General features: G+C 45.3%; 1 protein-coding gene and 1 pseudogene across 2 annotated transcripts in view; both read right to left on the reverse strand.

The window, feature by feature from the left end:
* Nucleotides 1-17,416, reverse strand: part of GXYLT1 (glucoside xylosyltransferase 1) — a 262,151-nt gene that overhangs the window by 82,690 nt on the left and 162,045 nt on the right. The gene's annotated exons all lie outside the window — the stretch shown is intronic.
* Nucleotides 18-135, reverse strand: LOC134939008 (5S ribosomal RNA; annotated as a pseudogene).

Here is a 17,416-nt window from a genome sequence, read left to right on the forward strand (position 1 = left end):
TTTGAGAAAGAAAAGGGGGCCCACTGCACCTGGTATTCTCAGGGGGTTTCCCATCCTGATACTGACCAGGCCATACCTGCTTAGCTTCCGAGATCGGACAAGATCGGGCGCATTCAGGGTAGTATGGCTGTGGGCCTGTTGTAGGAAAAATAAGGAAAGAGATGAAAAAGAGAATCCACTCCTAATGTCCGTACTGTACATAAATCAACCATGTGTAGTCCGGGAGTGTTTTTCCAGAAGCAGAAGTAGAAATATAGAAAGCGTTGGAGAATTAAAAAGGGTATTTTTACCACCTGGTATTCTCAGGAGGTTCTCCTTCCTAGTACTGACCAGGCCATGCCTGCTTAGCTTCAGAGATTGGACAAGATCGGGCGTATTCAGGGTAGTATGGCCGTGGGCCAGTATGGGGAAAATATGAATGGAAAGGGAGAGTACACTGCTTTCTGTACTTCACACTCAACCAAGGCCACTGATGGTCTCAGTTGGTATTTCCGGACAAAGTGTGTCAAGATGATTCTAAGTGTCTAGAATTGATAGAGGTATAGTGTGGTAAGTGAAGTTCGGCAGATGGTGAACTCCCATGGAAATGCTGAAAAGATAATATATGGTGTGTGTATATATCTTAATGCTTGAACTGGGAAAAAAATATTAAAAACTTACAAATAAAAAAATGAAAATATGACCTCAGAAAAAGGCTTATAGATGGAAAAAGAGCTCAAGGCTGGCTCATGGATAGTATATATAGAGTCTTTTTGTAAGAAGAGATTGATCTATACCAGTTAGTAATAGAACAGAGCTGGAAAATAACTCAATTTTGAATGACAATTAACACAATAATTGCTGGTCCCCTGAGGGAAAGCCAGATGAATGATCATATGCTGACAAGGAGCTCAAAGCTGGCTCCCAAATGGTACTATTAGCCTTATATTCAGAGTAGAAAAGGTTAATACCAAATGTCAATTATTCTACGATTAAAGCCAAAAATGCTGGTAAGGAGCTCAAGGCTGGCTCACAAATGGTACTCTTAACCTTATATTCAGAGTAGGAACGGTTAATACCAAGTGTCAATTATTCTATGATAAATGCCAGAGAATAGAATAATGCTACCATAAATACACATGTGTGTTGTAATCACAATAAATAGAAAATGTTACCATGATTGCACTTGTGTGTATAAATCACGGTTGAATACCTGTATCTAATAAGTAAACCTTGGAGGCATGGGCATGCACTTGTGTGTATAAATCACAGTTGAATACCTGTATCTAATAAGTAAACCTTGGAGGCATGGGCGGGTATTAGGACAGAATTATGCAGATTTTTATCTGCAAATAGAACACTGTTCAAAACAGAGAGTGTAGTGGTAGATTTAGTATCTGTTATCACTACTACTGTGTTTGTGGACAAAATCCAGTATGCAGTCGGTGTTAGGCAACGGATTTAAATGTCATTAAGCACTAGTGATTCCTGCTGCACATTTAAAACCCTGGTGATCTAGTGTCAGTTACCGCAGCCGCAAGGTATGCGGCGAACGTTGTCCAGGTCTCCTCTGTTCACAGTCCCGCTACAGTGATGAACGCGGCCGCCCGCTTCCGGAATGGGCGTGGCCGCGATGACGTCACTACGGACATTCTCTCCTCGACGTACGTTTCACCTGATTGGGCTTGGTCACGAGAGCCTCTCTCTACTGCTCTCTTGTGGCCAGTACTTAAAGGTTGAGATAACCAATGATTTGTTACTTAGATTCGACTGACTGCTGGTTAGACCTATCAGATCTCGAGTGGGATACCCTGTGGAATCCATTTTGGAAAAGGGAAGGGAAAGGATGAGGAATGGAATGGAGGACTGTGAGTGTAATGAAATGTGAATGAGAGTGGGAGAAAGATAAGTGAGTGCAGAAATGAAAAATGTAAATGGGAAAGATAAGGGGTGAATATAGAATTGAAGAATAGGAAGATGGTGGAGTGAATATAAATTGAAATAAATATAGTAGTGGTGATAATGATAAATAATAAATGGAAATAGATGAAAGTAAAAATAAATATTAAAATAAAATAAAAATAAATATAAATATGAAAATAAAAATAAATAAAAATATAAATGAAAATGAAAATAAAGAAGAAAATAAATATAAAATAAATATAGGGATGAAAATAAAAATAATAATAAAAATAAAATAAAAATACTAAATAGGATTGATGTATAACTAAATAGTGAAAATTAAGATGAAGTAGAATCAAAATGAAATTATTGAATAAAATGATAGTAATAGGAATGAATATGAATATAAATATGGTGAGAAATGGGTGTTGAAATGAATGGGAGTGGGTGAGGGAGTGCTACACAGAAATGAAAGAGAATTGAGCTAATAGTGAAAGGGGTTGTGGCTTGAGTGTGAAGATTAGTGCGAAAAAAGGGGGGTGTAACGTATGGAAGGAGTGGATGATGACATGATGGATGTGAGTGTGTGGATGGGAGAGTCTGTGAGTATTGTGTTGGGTGTTGTCTGCAAAAGGAGTATTGAGTGTGAGGGGGAAATGTGGGTGGAAATGACAGGGTCTGGAGGGCCATGGAGAAATTGTGGCAAGTGAAGGGAGAGGTTAGGGTTATGGGCTGTGGGAAAAGTGAAAAAAGAATACATTATGTGCAGTAAAGATGAAAGGAGGGGGTGGGAAAAAAAGGGGGGAGTGAAGGAATGAATAGAAAAAGGAAAGAAAATGAAGGAAAAGAGAGAGAGGGAAAGAAAGTGGATGGGTGATTTGGAATGCGATGGGGAGTTGTGGAAAGGAAAAAGAGGAAAGAGGAAGAAAAGGAAAAGAGAGGATGAGTGGTAGAAAGAGAAAGGTGGAAGAGAAGAATGTGGGGGAAGGAAAGGAAGAGGGGAGGTGGAAAGAAAAGGAAAGGAGAAAGGTGAGGGTTGGGGTGAAGGTTTGGAGGAGGGACAGGAAGGGGATGGACAGGAATAAAGGTGGGAGGGGAGCAGGATGGATGGATATTGGAGTTATGTGGGCAGAAAGATGCTGTAGTTGATGTATTCATTTAAACCTTTGGGAATTAGAGTGTCCACCTTAAAAATCCATTCGGATTCCTTTTTCTGGAGTGCCATGCAATAATCTCCGCCTCTTAATCCCATTTTTACATGTTCCAGACCTGAGAAATAAAGATCTTCTGTTCGACTGTCATGAAAACGTAAGAAATGTCTGGCGACTGTGGTGAGCTTCTTGAATTGGGCTAAGTCTGATTTGGCGTTTCTCACCGTACTAATATGTTCAAGTGCCCTGACTTTGAACATGCGAGATGTCATGCCCACGTACCTTAAGTTTCAGGTACAAGAGATGCAATAGATCACATTCTCTGTCCTACAGTTGAAAAAATCATGCACTGTGATCTGCTGGTTGAATCTGTCCATGATTGTCGTAAGGTTAGAGATGTGTGGGCACAATTTACATTTACCGCAAGGATAGCTACCTTTGAGAGGTCTTGGCTTTGAGGGCTGTGAGAAATAGCTTCTTACCAGTTTATCTTTTAAATTTGGTGCCCTCCTCCAGCTCATGTTGATGTTCTGACCAATATGGTCCGAGATGTCCTCATCCATTTTCAAGACGTGCCAATGGGTTTGCAAGATTTTTCTTGCATCTTTCCAATTTTTACAGAAGTCACCGATAAAGCGTAGGGTGTTTTTATCTTCCTTAATTTTTGTAGTAGGGAAGACCAAGGAATCCCGTTCTACTTTCTGCACTTCGGATTTGGCCCTTTTGATAAGTCTGTTGCTGTATCCTCGTTCTTTCAATCTTGCAGCCAAATCAATGCTTTTAGTTTGAAAGGTGGAGTCTTCAGTGCAATTCCTTTTTAATCTGAGGAATTCTCCTTTGGGAATGTTTTTAATGGTTGATGGAAAATGGCTACTAGTTGAATGAAGTAAGCTGTTGGTTGAAGTCTCTTTCCTGAAGATTTCAGTGGCTACTGTGTTGGTCTCATCTCAATATATCCTGAGATCAAGGAATGGAATGGAAGATTTACTGCTGGTATATGTAAATTTCATATTGATCTGATTGGTATTGAGAGAAAGGATATATTGATCCAGTTTGTCTTGGGTGCCATCCCAGATCATAAAAATATCGTCGATGTAACGTATCCAGATCAGAATGTGGTTAGTGTATTCCTCTTGATCATCGTTGAATACCATTTCCCGTTCCCACCAGCCCAAAAAGAGGTTCGCATATGTGGGGGCACATGCCGCCCCCATAGCGGTGCCCCTGGTCTGTACATAGAAGCGATGTTGAAAAGAAAGTAGTTGTGATTCAACACAAAATGGAGTAATTCCAAGAGGAAATCCTGAAAATCACCATCATCACCCATGGACAGAAAATATTTAACTGCATTGATGCCCAAATCGTGTTCGATGGATGTGTATAGAGATTCAACATCTAATCCAACCATTATGTGGGAGTCTTCCAAGCGTATACCTTGGATTTTCTTCAGGACATCAGTCGTATCCTTGACATATGAAGGAAGGGTGAGGACATGTTGTCGCAAGTGAACATCAAGGAAGCAGCTGGCTTTTTCTAGAAGGCCCCCATTACCTGATATAATGGGTCGTCCCGGTGGATTGTCCACATTTTTGTGGACTTTAGGTAGCAAATAAAGTGTCGGCGTCCTTGGGTGCGGGGTGTTCAGATAGTCCCATTCTGTTTTTGTGATGGTACTTTGTTGAAGATATTTGTTAATGATCCGAGAATAAAGGTTTGAGAAGTTCTGTGTGGGATCAAATAAGGTCGTTTTGTAGCAGGAGGTATCTTTCAATTGTCTATTGGCCTCTTTGAGATATAGTGTAGTCTGCCATATCACAATATTTCCTCCTTTATCTGACATTTTGATCTGGATGTCGTCCCATTTTTGCATCTCTTTTATAGCTGCTTTCTGTTGTCTGGATAGGTTGTCAATTGATCTAAAAGATTTCTGGCGTCGGTAAAGTTTGTCAAAGTCACGTGACACCAGATCCAAGAACACCTTTATCTCAGGACTTTGGTTATCCTGAGGATAAAAGGTTGACTTGTTTTTGGCCTGGTCAGTATCAGGATGGGAAACCCCCTGAGAATACCAGGTGCAGTGGGCCCCCTTTTCTTTCTCAAAAGATTCTGTTCAGTCAACTCAACCTTGCTACCATATCACGCTTCCATTGAAACCTTCATTCCAAGGCATGTACAGTGATTGTTCTGGATACACTTACTTCATCAGAACACATTGATATTCATCAAACATATTGCTTCTGATATTTTCACCTTCTCTCAGTAACTTGTACCTCATTTGCTAAAAAGGTCAAACAAGTTCCTTTTTTCAAACATTAGACACGAGTCTCAAAATCATTCCACATTTATTTCTTTTTATTCAAGAAACAATTAAAGGTTAAGTTTTATTTCACTTATCATTTATTCTACTTATATTACACAAATCATTACAAACGAGTGCTCCCAAACAAGGGTTTTTTGTCTTTTCTCTCTTTTTCAACAGATACCTCTGGGGAAAGCTAATACAGAAAAAGTTTTTTTTTTTGTTTTTTTTTTAACCTAAATATTGGAAACTGAACAAATTTGTGCTATTATCGCGTGGCTACCGTCTCGCGCCTAAACTAAAACAATGCTATTGTGTGATTTGTATTTAGCGGTCGTACTGTTACGCATGTTGCGCAAACACGCCACATGCGTAGGCCTTTACGTTGCGTACGCAGTCCCGAACATTGTCCGAGACACGTATGCAAAGGCCGTACGTCCGCAGTACTACAAATCCCACACTTCTATAAATGTAAGCGATATTTAACTATAATCGCTCACTTAACACTACACACAGTTTCCACTGTATAAACCTTTACTAGGCCAGGCTGCGTGTGCGTCTTACACTTACTCCCTTAAATATTAACTCTATATGTTAACTAAATAGCAACAAATTTTCCAGTACAGGTCAAAATAAATCTAGTAATCAGTAATTATGGCAAGTGTGAGCAGATATGCAAAGTACAAAATACAGGTGTATGCGTGTGTTGCGTGCGCATTTGGCGCCAAACAGAAATTTACAGATTAAAAAAAAAAAGAATTTACTTACCGATAATTCTATTTCTCATAGTCCGTAGTGGATGCTGGGGACTCCGAAAGGACCATGGGGAATAGCGGCTCCGCAGGAGACTGGGCACAAAGTAAAAGCTTTAGGACTAGCTGGTGTGCACTGGCTCCTCCCCCTATGACCCTCCTCCAAGCCTCAGTTAGGATACTGTGCCCGGACGAGCGTACACAATAAGGAAGGATTTTGAATCCCGGGTAAGACTCATACCAGCCACACCATTCACACCGTACAACTTGTGATCTGAACCCAGTTAACAGCATGATAACAGAAGGAGCCTCTGAAAAGATGGCTCACAACAACAATAACCCGATTTTTGTAACAATAACTATGTACAAGTAATGCAGACAATCCGCACTTGGGATGGGCGCCCAGCATCCACTACGGACTATGAGAAATAGAATTATCGGTAAGTAAATTCTTATTTTCTCTAACGTCCTAGTGGATGCTGGGGACTCCGAAAGGACCATGGGGATTATACCAAAGCTCCCAAACGGGCGGGAGAGTGCGGATGACTCTGCAGCACCGAATGAGAGAACTCCAGGTCCTCCTCAGCCAGGGTATCAAATTTGTAGAATTTAGCAAACGTGTTTGCCCCTGACCAAGTAGCTGCTCGGCAAAGTTGTAAAGCCGAGACCCCTCGGGCAGCCGCCCAAGATGAGCCCACTTTCCGTGTGGAATGGGCTTTTACAGATTTTGGCTGTGGCAGGCCTGCCACAGAATGTGCAAGCTGAATTGTACTACAAATCCAACGAGCAATCGTCTGCTTAGAAGCAGGAGCACCCAGCTTGTTGGGTGCATACAGGATAAACAGCGAGTCAGATTTTCTGACTCCAGCCGTCCTGGAAACATATTTTCAGGGCCCTGACTACGTCCAGCAACTTGGAATCCTCCAAGTCCCTAGTAGCCGCAGGCACCACAATAGGTTGGTTTAAGTGAAATGCTGAAACCACCTTAGGGAGAAATTGAGGACAAGTCCTCAATTCTGCCCTGTCCGTATGAAAAATTAGGTAAGGGCTTTTATAGGATAAAGCCGCCAATTCTGATACACGCCTGGCTGAAGCCAGGGCTAACAGCATTACCACTTTCCATGTGAGATATTTCAAGTCCACAGTGGTGAGTGGTTCAAACCAATGTGATTTTAGGAATCCCAACACTACATTGAGATCCCAAGGTGCCACTGGAGGCACAAAAGGAGGCTGTATATGCAGTACTCCCTTGACAAACGTCTGAACTTCAGGAACAGAAGCTAGTTCTTTTTGGAAGAATATCGACAGGGCCGAAATTTGAACCTTAATGGACCCTAATTTGAGGCCCATAGACAGTCCTGTTTGCAGGAAATGCAGGAATCGACCCAGTTGAAATTCCTCCGTAGGGGCCTTCCTGGCCTCGCACCACGCAACATATTTACGCCAAATGATGATGAGCACTCTGTAACCACCACAGGAGAGACACCCTTGTCCTTGGAGACAGGGTTATCCGCTGATGCATTTGAAGATGCGATCCGGACCATTTGTCTAGCAGATCCAACTGAAAAGTTCTTGCGTGGAATCTGCCGAATGGAATCGCTTCGTAAGAAGCCACCATCTTTCCCAGGACCCTTGTGCACTGATGCACTGACACCTGGCCTTGTCTTAGGAGTTTCCTGACTAGGTCGGATAACTCCCTGGCTTTCTCTTCCGGGAGAAACACCTTTTTCTGTACTGTGTCCAGAATCATCCCTAGGAACAGCAGACGTGTCGTCGGAATCAGCTGCGATTTTGGAATATTTAGAATCCATCCGTGCTGTCGTAGTAGTATTTGAGATAGTGCTACTCCGACCTCTAACTGTTCTCTGGACCGTGCCCTTATCAGGAGATCGTCCAAGTAAGGGATAATTAAGACGCCTTTTCTTCGAAGAAGAATCATCATTTCAGCCATTACCTTGGTAAAGACCCGGGGTGCCGTGGACAATCCAAACGGCAGCGTCTGAAACTGATAGTGACAGTTCTGTACCACAAACCTGAGGTACCCTTGGTGAGAAGGGCAAATTGGGACATGGAGGTAAGCATCCTTGATGTCCAGAGACACCATGTAGTCCCCTTCTTCCAGGTTCGCTATCACTGCTCTGAGTGACTCCATCTTGAACTTGAACCTTTTTATGTAAGTGTTCAAGGCTTTCAGATTTAAAATGGGTCTCACCGAGCCGTCCGGCTTCGGTACCACAAACAGCGTGGAGTAATACCCCTTTCCCTGTTGTAGGAGGGGTACCTTGATTATCACTTGCTGGGAATACAGCTTGTGAATGGCTTCCAATACCGCCTCCCTGTCGGGGGTAGACGTTGGTAAAGCAGACTTCAGGAACCGGCGAGGGGGAGACGTCTCGAATTCCAATTTGTACCCCTGAGATACTACCTGCAGGATCCAGGGGTCCACTTGCGAGTGAGCCCACTGCGCGCTGAAATTCTTGAGACGGGCCCCCACCGTGCCTGAGTCCGCTTGTAAGGCCCCAGCGTCATGCTGAGGACTTGGCAGAAGCGGGGGAGGGCTTCTGTTCGTGGGAAGAAGCTGTCTGTTGCAGTCTTTTTCCCCTTCCTCTGCCCCGGGGCAGATATGAGTGGCCTTTTGCCCGCTTGCCCTTATGGGGACGAAAGGACTGAGCCTGAAAAGACGGTATCTTTTTCTGCTGCGAGGTGACTTGGGGTAAAAAGGTGGATTTCCCAGCCGTTGCCGTGGCCACCAGGTCCGATAGACCGCCCCCAAATAACTCCTCCCCTTTATACGGCAATACTTCCATATGCCGTTTGGAATCCGCATCCCCTGACCACTGTCGCGTCCATAATCCTCTTCTGGCAGAAATGGACATCGCACTTACCCTTGATGCCAGAGTGCAAATGTCTCTCTGTGCATCTCGCATATATAGGAATGCATCCTTTAAATGCTCTATAGTCAATAATATATTGTCCCTGTCCAGGGTATCAATATTTTCAGTCAGGGAATCCGACCAAGCCACCCCAGCACTGCACATCCAGGCTGAGGCGATTGCTGGTCGCAGTATAACACCAGTATGAGTGTATATACTTTTAAGGATATTTTCCAGCCTCCTATCTGCTGGCTCCTTAAGGGCGGCCGTTTCTGGAGACGGTAACGCCACTTGTTTTGATAAGCGTGTGAGCGCCTTATCCACCCTAGGGGGTGTTTCCCAACGAGCCCTAACCTCTGGTGGGAAGGGATATAGTGCCAATAATTTTTTAGAAATTAGCAGTTTTTTGTCGGGGGTAACCCACGCTTCATCACACACTTCATTCAATTCATCTGATTCAGGAAAAACTACGGGTAGTTTTTTCACACCCCACATAATACCCCTTTTTGTGGTACTTGCAGTATCAGAGATGTGCAAAACCTCCTTCATTGCCGTGATCATGTAACGTGTGGCCCTACTGGAAAATACTTTTGTTTCTTCACCGTCGACACTGGAGTCAGTGTCTGTGTCCGTGTCGACCCACTGAGGTAACGGGCGTTTCACTTAGCCCCTTGGGGAGACAGAGGGAGAGTTTGCCAGCACACACCAGAGCGCTATATATGTATAGGGACAACCTTACAATAAGTGTCTATCCCTTATAGCTGCTTATATCTGTTATTTTGCCAAATAAGTGCCCCCCTCTCTTTTTTACCCTGTTTCTGTAGTTGCAGGATGCAGGGGAGATTCTGGGAGCCTTCCTACCAGCGGAGCTGTGTGGGAAAAATGGCGCTGTGTGCTGAGGAGATAGGCCCCGCCCCCTTCACGGCGGGCTCTTCTCCCGCTTTTTTCTGGAAAACTGGCAGGGGTTAAATACATCCATATAGCCCAGGAGCTATATGTGATGTATTTTTTGCCAAATAAGGTAAATTCATTGCTTCCCAGGGCGCCCCCCCCCCCAGCGCCCTCAGTGACCGAAGTGTGAAGTGTGCTGAGAGCAATGGCGCACAGCTGCAGTGCTGTGCGCTACCTTATGAAGACAGGAAAGTCTTCTGCCGCCGATTTATGGACCTCTTCTTGCTTCAGCATCTGTAAGGGGGCCGGCGGCGCGGCTCCGGGACCCATCCATGGCTGGGCCTGTGATCGTCCCTCTGGAGCTAATGTCCAGTAGCCTAAGAAGCCCAATCCACTCTGCACGCAGGTGAGTTCGCTTCTTCTCCCCTTAGTCCCTCGATGCAGTGAGCCTGTTGCCAGCAGGTCTCACTGAAAATAAAAAACCTATTTAAACTTTTACTCTAAGCAGCTCAGGAGAGCCACCTAGATTGCACCCTTCTCGTTCGGGCACAAAATCTTAACTGAGGCTTGGAGGAGGGTCATAGGGGGAGGAGCCAGTGCACACCAGCTAGTCCTAAAGCTTTTACTTTGTGCCCAGTCTCCTGCGGAGCCGCTATTCCCCATGGTCCTTTCGGAGTCCCCAGCATCCACTAGGACGTTAGAGAAAATAGCTTTTGCGTTCTTACCTTACGGATCCCTCCAGCATCCCTTCAAACCATGCAGGGCAGACGCTTATCTAATCAGCACTTATTGTATCCCCCGACCAAGAGAAGGTTTACAGGGGATACCTCTCCGCCCTTTGCTGATAGATAAAGTCTGCGAAAACTCTGCTAGGCTGCGGGTATGAGAAGGAACCGGACGAGCTCCCAATTGATAATGTCGATATTACCTTAGACCACAAAGCTATACCTCTAAATACACTTTTACCGTGGAGCCACTATGGCCGCTAGACTAAATGCACGTGCTACGCACTTTGTACGCTATTTGCGTACAGAGTCCTGCACGTGGTACGCACTTGGCGTACACACGCAGCGCTGAGTGTACAGAGAACACACAGCGAGCGCACACAAATTGATAACCTTTAAACCTTGTTAATGATACAATGTAATGATATGCTTACACTTTAAACCTTAGCAGCAAAGTACTGCAACGATGTTATCTCTTAAACCTTAAGTAGCACTGGCGGTATAAAGTACCCGCAGTGCGTACACCTTATCAATGCTTATACACCTTAAACAGATTAAACTACTTTAAACCCTCGTGCAGGAAATTGAAAACACCACACGGATTTGTAGTTGAAACCACCGGGTTCTAAAGCCTCAGTGGATTCATTCCCAAAAAAGTAAAACAATACAAATCATACACTACAGGCTAACAAGTAAATCTAAACAGAATAATGGCTACAGAGAATGTACAGCAAGCGCAACCCAGGCTGGTCCTCCGCTAGTCAGATAGAAAGCGTTCAGAGTCTCCTGACCGGCCAGGCAACAATGGTCCTTTTATACACAACATGCATACACAATACAATGGTCACTGTAATCTCATTGTTCATTGGACACAGAGATGTGTCTCTACTTTACAGAAGAGGTCATAGGTGGATTTGAATAGGTGGGCGATGTCTTTCCCCAACTGCTCTTGTGGGTGGTATCCTCTGGATTCCCACCGCATGTGTAATTTACAGTAAATACAGTTAAAGTTCATATTCTACTTTTGTACATAACTATACGCAGGAACAAGCGATCTTTCTCTAACTAACACCGGAATATTACCCTCAAAATACCCTACAGCTGGATACTAGACATCACCTTCTAACCTTTATCTGACCCTTCCTATCATGCAAAGGCGAATCTCTCTGTCCAGGAACTGTTTAAACTAGTATACTCGCTGACATGGTCTAGGGGAACTATATCTAAGATGTACGCTATATGGGTTAAATATGTAATGTTCTAATAACACGCTACACGCTCACAAACTCTACCGTAAATGCGCATACCACGCGCCAAGGCGCATGGCCGTGAAAGCTCCGTTACGCAAAGTGCGGATATGCGCACGCACGGCAGAGCGAGTGCTCGCGCAGCGGGCATGTGCATGGGGTTAGTACAAGGCATATGTATTACAATATTTTTCGACTTTGACAAATGGCTCTTGCAAATTGAAGTGAGCAGTGACCCTTCAGTGATTCAGAGCCTGAATATGCTGTATATTAGTTGATTAATGCAAGAAGTCAGTTATTTTTTGCTCAGAGAACAGAGGTGAATGATGTCTAAGTGAGGGGCTGGATGGAGCCAAATATAGGTTGTAGTTCACAGTACCTTGTCTGGGATGTCCAATGCAGAGCACAGTAGATTCCAAACTGAAGGACTTCTAAGTGGAGAGTTGCAGAGGTTTCAGTCTAGTGTGTATCTCAGCGCAGGAATGCAATCCGTTGATTTTGATCAGATGTCCGCGTAGAGTAGAACAAGTTAAAGGTAAGTCCTTGGATATTTACGATGATTTATAGGTCAGTTGTGGTGAATTTCAGATGTTTTATGGAGATGATCAGGAGCATGCAAAAGGTGATGCAGCCATCTTGGTGTTACAAATACATATCCTCGAACACAGACTTCACCTATAATAATCACTATCATGAATCTGATAAGGCTCCATTTTTCATTGTTTATGGAACCCATCCCTCTCTACCTGCGCCTTAAATTTTTTCCTTTTCTGATACTGCCATTCTTATCTCCAAAATTTCATGTCCATATATTAAGAACAACATTCTTAAAGCCTCAAGTCCATACAAAATGTGTGCAAATAAACCATTTCAATTAGAATGAAGATTTTAATATTGTGCAAGCATCATCATTCTATCATTTAAAATGACATACAAAATAAAAAAAGCCCAAACACTTAAAGATTTTTTTCTTTATTTCGTTCATCTACAGAACAAGAAACAAACAAAAGTAAATAAATAAATAAAAGCAATCTCTGCCGAAATACTAAATTCCATTTTATCCTGTTTGTGAAGCACTTTCTGGCTACAATTTTACCAGCTAGTGCTTTACATTAACACTCAGAAGGATAGACCGTATAGTCCGAGAGCACATATGACACTGGGCACAGCTGTAAGGTCAAACTGGCACATTTAAACAAATATGTTTAGAAAAATGCAGCATGCAAGAATACTGACACAGTGAGAATAATGGTTTCTGCTGCGGGGTACACTGGGCTCCACAGGGAATGACATTGGGGGTGTAGAGTAGGATCTTGATCCAAGGCACCAACAGGCTCAAAGCATTAACTGTTCCCAGAATGCCTAGCGCTGCCTCCTTTATAACCCCGCCTCTGTGCACAGGAGCTCAAATTTGTAGTTGGTGCCATGCAGTAAGCAGGCATACAAAGGGGGCTCCTCCAGTAGCCTTGAGAAGAAGCTTTAAAAAGAAAAATGAAGACTTCAAGGGCTGCAGCAAAGGCACTGTCTGTTTTAGATGTCAGTCAGACATCTCCTGCTGCAGCTCCATCACCTCCCCCAGCAGTGCTGTATACTCCCGTACCCTGGTTGCCAGGTACTTACAGCGGAGGCTCCGGTTTTCTTCCTGTTAGTCACACAAACGACCGCTGTTCTCCTGGATCGCGTGGCCGCACTCAGGGAGGAGGTAAGTGGATCCCCCTGGCAAATCGCAATACCGCGCGGCCAGTGGGAGGCGGGCCAAGCGCGCTGGCGCGGATACTGTGGTAGTACAGGGACCCCACTAGACCACCAGGGCAAGGGCACAGGTCGGATCTTTACCCCCAAGTGGGACTGTAGCAACAGGGGTTCAAAATGACCCACCGTGGGCTACCTTCTCCATGCTATAGAATACGATGGTAACTAGACTAACTCACCCTATGGGACCTCCTGTGACGTTACAACCGCTTATGGTCCCTGCGGTTAACCCGCCATGGGCAGATCAACTGTCTGCTCAGTTACAGCAATTGAACCAATCACTGACTACTCAAAAGTCTAACCCTCCCCCGCCTAAGACCAAGGAGTCCTCTAAGCGGGCCATTACTTCCTCCACCAATGTCCCAGACTCCTCGTCTGATGAGGATGGCGTTTATACTGACCCCACAGATTCTGAACCCTACGCTTCTGATGGGGAATCTGTTTCACAGGTGGATGTTCCTGACTTGTTGCAGGCTATCAGGACCATTCTTCAAATTACTGATGACCCGGAGCCTGATGCTGCCCCTAAGAAACCGGACAGGTTTAAACGTCAGAAAGTGGTTAAACACGTTTTACCTCATTCTGACCATTTAGTTGACATACGTCAGGAGCCCTGGGAATATCCAGGAAAGAAATTCACGCCTCACAAGAAGATGCTGGCTCGCTACCCACTCGCAGCGGAGTTAAGTAAAAATTGGGAAACCCCCGCCAGTGGATTCGCAGGTGGCATGGCTGGTGGTATCCTCAGCTCTGCCGGTAAGTACCGTCATGTCTCTGAAAAACCGACGGATAAGCGTGTGGAGGGTTGTTTAAATGCTATCTGGTGCTGCACATAGGCTCACCATTGCAGCAACATTGGCTGCAGAGGCTGTTGAAGCGTGGGCTCAGGAGCTGGAGGCGGAGTTGCCTTTCAACGCTTCTGATCATGCTAGACAATGTCTATCTTATATTGTCAGAGCTTCTCATTACATTGAGGCGGCTTCTGATGCCGGTATTCTGGCGGCTACGGCTTCTACTACGTCCATTCTGGCTTGCCGGATTCTCTGGTTACGGTCCTGGTCTGTGGATCTGGACTCAAGAAAACCCTGGAGGTACTCCCTTTTAAAGGGAGACATTCTTTTTGGAGAAGACCTCAACAAGATAGTGGCTGACTTAGCTTCTGCTAAAACAGCATGTCTACCTAGTACTGCTCCTTCGGTGCCGAAGGCTAAGAGTACTTCCTTTTGCTCATTTCATCCTTCAGGGAAAGCAAAGGGTCAGGCTTACCCAAAACAGGCTCGCACTTCCAAGCCCAAATTGGCCTGGGCTGCCAATCAGCCTGCTTCCAAGACTGATAAGCCTGCCGCATTATGGGGCAGGCCTCCCTCTGGGGGATCCCAGGGTGGGGGGCCGACTTCTAGGGTATACCCAGGAATGGTTGAAGACCACTTCCGATGCCTTGGTACAGGAAGTAGTCACTCGAGTTTACGCTGTATCCTTCAAAAATCATCCCCCTCATCGATTTTGCCTGACAGATGTCCCACCGGATCAGGTGAAAACTCTTCATTCGGTGGTACAGTCCCTCCTAGACACAGGAGTGGTAGTACAGGTGCCTCTGGTTTAGACAGGCAAGGGGTACTATTCACCGCTGTTTCTAGTCCAGAAACCGAATGGGTCATCCCGGCCTATGCTCAACCTCAAGTCCTTGAACAAATTTGTGAAGGTCTCCAGGTTTCGTATAGAAACTCTTCTCTATAGTCTGTCATTGGAACGTGATGATTATATGGTCTCCCTGGACATACAGGATGCTTACCTGCATATTCCCATTGCAATGTCTTATCAGCAATACCTGTGGTTTGCGGTTGGCAACCTCCATTGCCAATTTCGGGCGTTACCTTTAGGTTTGACCATGGCTCCACGAGTCTTCACCAAGGTCATGGCGGTAATAACTGCTGTGCTCCACCGTCAAGGGGTCAGGATCCTACCGTACCTGGACGACTTCTTGATCCTGGCAAATTCCCCAGAAATTCTCCTACGCCATCTGGATCGGACGATCCAGTTTCTGCAACCCCACAGGTGACTCATCAACTGGAAGATATCTTCCCTGGTCCCTGCTCCGAGCATGGTGCACCTGGGGGCATTGTTGGACACTCACAACCAGCAGTTGTTCTTGTCTCAGGAGAAAGTCCTGAAGCTTCAGGACAGGATTCGATGCTTCCTATCTCGTCCGCAAGTGTCGATACATGTGATAGGTCTCAGTGTCAGCTTTCAACATGGTGGAGTACGCTCCACTTCACTCCCGCCCTCTGCAGAAGATGATTCTTGCCAAGTAAGACGGCCTGCCTCACCAGATCAGGTCTCAAATGATCTCCTAATCTCCGGAGGTCAGTCTGTCACTGAGCTGGTGGCTTCAGGACCAACGATTGAGCAGGGGTCATCCCTTCTGGATCTCCAACTGAGTCCTTCTGATGATGGATGCCAGTCTGAGAGGTTGGTGCGCGGTGTTGGAGAACACTCCCTTCAGGGTCGGTGGACCAAGGAGTCGTCACTCCTCCCGATAAACATTCTGGAATTGCGGGCGGTGTTCAACTCATTGAACTTGGCCCAGCATTTAATACAGAACAGACCTGTTCAAGTACAGTCGGACAACGCCACCACTACATCAATCATCAAGGCGGCACTCAAAGCCGCATGGCAATGAGGGAAGTACAAAGGATTCTTCAATGGGCGGAACGCCATCTGCCAGCCATATCGGCAGTATTCATTCCGGGGGTCCTAAACTGGGAAGCGGACTTTCTCGGTCATCAGGAAGTACACGCAGGACAGTGGAGCCTCCATCTAGAAGTGTTTCAACACCTCGTGACAGGTGTGGCCTTCCAGATGTAGACCTGATGGCGTATCGACACAATCACAAGGTTCCGGTCTTCGAAGCAAAGACAAGGGATCTTCAAGCATCGTTCGTGGACGTACTGGCAATTCAGTTAAACTTTCAGCTGCCATATGTATTTGTTCCGGTGTCACTCCCGCCCAGAGTAATACAGAAGTTCAAGCAAGAAGGAGGAATCCTGCTTCTGAGCGCTCCCGCGCTTGCTTGCGAAGTGTTGCAGCGATAGCTTTGCTGGTAAGTAAAAGCGAGGACGTAGTGTTAGGACATGACCTGACCATTCATAAACCTCATGCAGTATCAGCCTTACTGAACTCAGCCCAAACCAGACATGTCTCATCTGCTCGGTTTACAAAGTGGGAATTATCACTGATGGCCCCGGTAAACATAACCATTAAGAGATGCAGCTCACTAAATCCTGCAACTTACTTGCCAAGTGTGCCTGGACAGGCACAAAGGGTGGAGGATGAAAATAATGGTGAAGGAGGATTTAGTGCAGATACTGATAAGCATGATTGTATGGAATACCTGAATCAGACTTTCACAGCGAGACCGGACATCAGTGACAACCCACTGGAAGGAAAAGACTTTACCGTCTACACTGACCATAGTTGCCACAGACAGACAGAATCGGGAGACTTGTGCACTGGATATGCAGTTGTAGACGACAGAGGTATCATAGAAGCTGAACGCCTGGGCCCACCGCACTCTGCACAAGTTGCTGAGTTGGTCGCCCTAACCAGAGCATGTGAATTGGCCAAGGGTAAGTCAGCTAATATATACACGGATTCTAGGTATGCCTTTGGAGTAGTGCATGATTTAAGGGCCCTATGGCGCCTCAGAAATGTCATGACAGCAGCTGGCACACCTGTAGCGCATGCGTCCCACATAAAAAGGCTTCTAACAGCGATACATGAACCAGACAGAGTAGGACTGTTATCAAGTGCAAAGCACATACTTACAACCAAGACCCAATTTCACT

This window comes from Pseudophryne corroboree, chromosome 6 (assembly GCF_028390025.1).
Source record: "Pseudophryne corroboree isolate aPseCor3 chromosome 6, aPseCor3.hap2, whole genome shotgun sequence".
Classification (NCBI taxonomy): domain Eukaryota; kingdom Metazoa; phylum Chordata; class Amphibia; order Anura; family Myobatrachidae; genus Pseudophryne; species Pseudophryne corroboree.